Below are 5,867 nucleotides of genomic sequence, written 5' to 3' on the forward strand. Positions count from 1 at the left end.
ATTGTTAAAAAGGTTTATATGTCATTATCTCGCACTCCACAAATGGTGTGGTCCTTCAAGGGAAAAATCAATTTATATAAAGAATGTGCCCTTAAAAATATTAAGGAAGCATCATTATTGAGAATTAGCAATACTTAATCTTGCCAAAAAAATTAGTGAATTATTTCATATTGATTAATTTTAAAGCATTAATATATTTTTATGTAGAAGATTATTTTACAATTGGTTGTATTAAGTCTTTAAATGTGGTCATCATATTAAAGGAGGTTTTTCACAAATAGCAAACGGATTTAATTCTAGCATACTACCTTAGTTGATTTGTCTTGGCAAAATGACAAGAGTTTCTTTGTTATAAAAAAACTTCATGGTATTATACTTATCATACATTTAGTGCATTGACTTATATGTATTGAGATGTGCATCAATCAAAATATTGTTAAGCATCACAAATAGACATGTTAATCAAAGTAATTTATACATAAAATTAGATGAAGTATCATAATTATTATGAAACATTTGAATATTAGACTAAACATTATTTTTATTACATACATAATGCATTCAACAATTTAATTTAAAAAGTTCTTAAGATGAATATTGATAATATATCTAATATAAGTGTAGAGCAAGTCAAGGGGTGGCCTTGGCTACAAGGGGCTCTTTCTTTTGGAGCGCTAACCTAAAAGATTCTTCCATGTTAAAGTTGTTCTTCCTTGGAGGTAACTCCCAATCAAAGGCATGGATCAATGACCCTAAATTATACTCTACCAAGGCAATCCCCATCCTAGTGCCAACACAAATACGCCTTCCTGCACCAAAGGTTATAAGTTGGAAGTCACTACCACGTGGATCAATTTTTGAACCCACAAACCTATTAGGGCTGACTTCCAAGGGTTTCTTCCATATTTTTGGATACCTTCCAATACCCCAAATATTGAGTGTCAATCATGTTCCCTTGGGTATGTAGTAGCCACAAACTTGGCGAGCCTCTATAGAAAATCATGGAAGACTAAGAGGAGTGGATGGGTGCTTACGAAATCCTTCCTTTCAAATGGTAACTAAGTAGGGAAGATTTGGAATGTCTGATACTTGGAGATGCCTATTTTTACCAATAACTTCATCCATTTCATCCTTATCATGTTTTAGAAGTTTTGGGTTTAGTATGAGCTCCGCTAGTGTCCATTCTATGATGCTACTTGATGTGTCAGTCCTTGCAGTGAACATATCCTACGAACATAAAATGAAAAATCAATTAAAATTTAAAGCTTTCACTTGAAAAACTAAGAAGAAGAATATCAATATTGTAATATTGTAAAGTCACTCTATACTTCTTCTTTTCCTCTATATATACTATATGGTATCAAAACTAACTATTTTACCAGAAGAAGACTCTTGATATCATCATCTGATAACTTCACTTCCTTGCCATCCGAATCATTTCATTTAGACATAAGCACATCCAAAAAATCTAGAGTTACTCATCTACTAGAACTAGCCTCGTGTTCCTCAATCATCTTGTTTAACATATCATCAAACCATTTTGCTAGCTTCTTCGTGCTACCTTGTATCCTATGCAAATCCATCCATGCAATAGAAGGTATAAAATCACCTATATTGAAATACCCTCCTTTAGTCATGAGCTCCACCACATTGTCCTTGAATTGGTTAGCCTCATCCCCTTGGCCTTCAAAAAATTGTTTTCTTAATATCATTTGACCAAAAATGTTGGCAGTACATATGTTGAGTAGATCTGGCACATTTACTACCTTGTTGTTGCAACTTTGGACAATGATAGTTTTAATCATATGACCCATCTCAGCTTCTCTTATTGGCTTCCAGTCATCTAATGCCTTACCACCCAACATGTGGATTATACATAGCTGATTAAAAAAATATTAAATGCCAAATTTAGCCCATTGCTTAAAAAGACAAATTCAACATTATAACTAGAATGTTTTGCCATCTAACTACAAAATACTTTTAACTCTTTTTAGAACATAAATTCAGTTTATATATATATATATATATATATATATATATATATATATATATATATATATATATATATATATATATATATATATATATATATATAGATATATATATATACATATATATATATACATATATATATGTATATATATATATACATATATATATATATATATATACATATATATATATGTATATATACATATATATATATGTATATATATATATCTATATATATATATACATATATATATATATATATATATACATATATATATATATATGTATATATATATATATATATATGTATATATATATATATATATTCTAAAAATATTAAGAAACATCAATTTAAAACATTATCAATAAATAAAAAATTAATAACCATAACAACAGGGTTAGAAACGGCTGATGAGCATTTTGAAATTAGATTATTTTTCATGGGCAAACTGTTTAGAGGCTTTTAAGTTTGTTTTCCTAGAATAATTTAGGGATTTTAATGAAATTTTTTGACATAAATGTTCTAGTTTTTTAATTTGGTTTCCATTGAATTCAATAGGAGAATCTGTGCTAAAAAGCATGAAGGTTTATGAAGAGCTTGTGGAAAAAAAAGGCTTTTTTCTGACTTTGATCAGATAAATGCTTTGACTCTTCAATTGTCCAGTGAGCCTGATAATAATTTCATTTATTTATTAAAATTACTCTTCGATTATAAAAGTGAGTAATGTTAAGAATAGTGGAGATTATCTAACACCCTCATAAGCCTACAGTTTTATAGTAATTCAACAACAGTAAATAAGTAATTCAACAACAATAAGAGCAATCTATTGAATAGAAACAACCATAAATCTAATTATTATAGATTGCATTTAAGTAGGGCTGAAGAATCATCTAATTATGATTAATTATTTTTTTATTTTGAACCACATCTAAAAATAGTCCAAATTAGAATTTTAAAAAATTACAACAATTTCCCTAGTCAGAAGAATAGAGTAGAGGCTAAATTTGATGGTTGTCAAAAAAAAATCTCAACAATTTCCTTGGTCAGAAGTAGGGGTTAAATTTGATGTCTATGAAGACTGTGATATATGAAAGGATATTCTTCTTACATACCATCAAAATTAGACAAATTGGACTTCATTACAAATTTCTAATTATCTAAAAGATGTTTGTAGTTTAGATACATGTTTATTAAAATTACTACAATAGACTAGACATAGATAATAAAGACCTCAATATGTATATATACTATCTTTCTATATATGGATATAATCATATATACATGTAAATCATCATTAATGAATAATTATCACACAATTTTCAATTAATAAATAGAGTTGGCCATCAATAATAGAAGTGATCATGAATGAGTAACTGTTGGTAAGAAGATATGTACCAATGAACAAATAACAATTACAAAATTGTGATATTGCTATCAAGATTTAACTGTGTAGCTTTTGAATTAAACTCATGGACCCATATTTTATGAGTAGTGATTACAATATTCTTAATTACATGAATAAATAGATGAAAAAGAAAATACCTTTCTGAGCATCTTCCAGTGGTCTCCATAAGGAGCCCAAACCATGTCTTGCATGTTGTAGCCAAATAAGTAGCCCAAATATTTTTTGGCCTATTTGAGAAATTTATATCCAAAGTCTTCAAAAATGCCTTTGCAGTAGCAGGGGAATTGGCAACCACCATTTTAGAGGTACCCATCTTAAGATAGAAAATTGGGCCATATTTCCTTGACAACTCTATTAGAGTAACGTGAGGCATTGAGCCCAACAATGGTAGGCACCCTAAAATAGGCCATCCTGAAGCCCCTGGTGGAAGTTGAAGTTTTCTACTCTTGCTATGAAAAACATAGCCAAATCCAACGTATAGACAAACCCATGAAAAAACCCACAACAAAAGCTCATGTAACATACCCACTTCCATTGGCCTCCCTGTTGTGGATGAATGAAACGATAACTCCTATCATATGCATTTATAGAATTTGTTTGAGTTCATGATGCTATAGGAAAATGTAGCATGTTGGCATGCTTGGGGATCATGGTACTTCTTGAGGTATCATGAGTTTGGTATATATGTAAGATCATTTCAATATGTATGTTTAATAATGTGGATGTAAATAATCAAGTGCATTTCTATCTATAATAAAAGTGTGAACCAGAGCCTTAATATTATCAAAGGCTTAAATGATAATATTAAAAAAATTTAGGAGATGATGGAGGCTACTACAAATGAGAAAGTTGACATAGTCAATGAGGAAAACAAGGCTCTTAAAGTGGATGCTAGCTATTGGTCTTAGAATGGTTTTGACATTTGAGTGTCAACACACTTAACCACTTTCTACATTGAAGTTGAGTACACTATGTATGTTGAGCCATAGTATGTACCAAGTCAAAATTCCAACAAGTGTCGAGTGACTTCAAGTGCCGAGCATCATACATATGCCGAGTGATATATGGGTGCTGAGTCACAATTGATGCCAAGAAAGTTAGAACGCTACATATGCCAAGTGAGCCAAAAATGCAATAGGTGCCAAGCAAAGTAGGATAGTATATGTGTCGAGCACCAATAATCCAGTATGTGTCGAGTCACAGAATCAACATATGAGTTTGTTCCCTCAGAAACTCAAATGTAAACCATTTTTGGAGCTGACATAGAAATATTTTGAAGGATAATAAGGATAAGGATGAATCATTTATATTTCCTATGCAATCAGCATGCAACCAATCAGAAAAATGGAGAAGGCATGCAACCAATGAGAAAAATGCAAGGAATGAGCAGGAATTCCAACTTCAATATGGATCATAGATCCATACCTAACCTTAAGTCTACAAGGTATTTATAAGGAGACTTAGACCCCATGATTTTATGTTGTTGAAGAGAAGTTAAGGAAGTTGTTAAGAAAATAGAAAAGTTGTAGAACAAAGTAAAATAGTAGGGGCATCACAGACTTAGTGAATTGAACAACAATTACACATACAGTTAATCAAAACAGTACAAGGGATACAATCAAATATCAAATCAAGCAAGGATCACATCAGAATGAGAAGATCAAGTGCTTGAAATCAGCAATTGAAGATTGTAACTAATCAGGTCAAAATATTTCTAATACTCTCTAGCCATTGTATTAGATAGTGAAAACCCTATGATGATAGGTTAGCTTAACAACTATTTTATAGATCCTTTGAAGAGATGACTAAATCCTTTAACAAGGTGACACTTCATGTAAAGTGTTTGTAAATCCTCTAACTAGGTCACTATTGACACAATGTAAAGTCTTTAACAAGGTAGGCCTTTCACAGGGCAGACCATCAGAAGTGGTCAAATAATTATTGTTGCAGTGATTTTTGTGATTATCATCCCCACTCCATCCCCACCCCAGTTTTACCTTCTTATTCCTAGAGGGTTTCTAGGTTACCAAGCCTGGTGTTATGTGTATTGATGCATGTGTTTACTTTATGCCTGTTTAATATTTTTACATGCATGCATTTTATTTTCAGTTATTTGTTTTAAAGAATTAGAAAAGGTTAAAAGTGTGATACTTTTGATTCAACACCCCCCCCCCCCCCCCCCAGAAGTACTCTTCCCATTTGAATATTCCAATAAACAGCCCCTAGGATAAAAGCTTGAGCTATAAAGAGAGATTGAACAAGAGGACAAGGAACAAGGAGGAAACTTTAGATGAAAATTAGCTGATGACAAAAGCAGAAGAGACCGTGGAAAAGTTGAAGCTCAAGACTATTGAGCTAGTCAAAGATATAGTGCCCTAATTTTTTCTCTTGGTTTCTTTTTTTTTCCCCTTGGTTTTTAGTTTGGTTGGGCTTGCCTACTCCTTTAGAGGTTATTTTTTCATACGACTA

The 5,867-nt window shown here is 31.3% G+C and overlaps 1 pseudogene; it reads right to left on the reverse strand.

Annotated features, from left to right (window-relative positions):
* Positions 1-609: 609 nt before the first annotated feature.
* Positions 610-3,933, reverse strand: LOC149528324 (flavonoid 3',5'-hydroxylase-like; annotated as a pseudogene).
* Between the last annotated feature and the right edge of the window lie 1,934 nt (positions 3,934-5,867).

This window comes from Cupressus sempervirens, chromosome 11 (genome assembly GCF_028749045.1).
Source record: "Cupressus sempervirens isolate cs-2001-9-10 chromosome 11, ASM2874904v1, whole genome shotgun sequence".
Classification (NCBI taxonomy): Eukaryota; Viridiplantae; Streptophyta; class Pinopsida; order Cupressales; family Cupressaceae; genus Cupressus; species Cupressus sempervirens.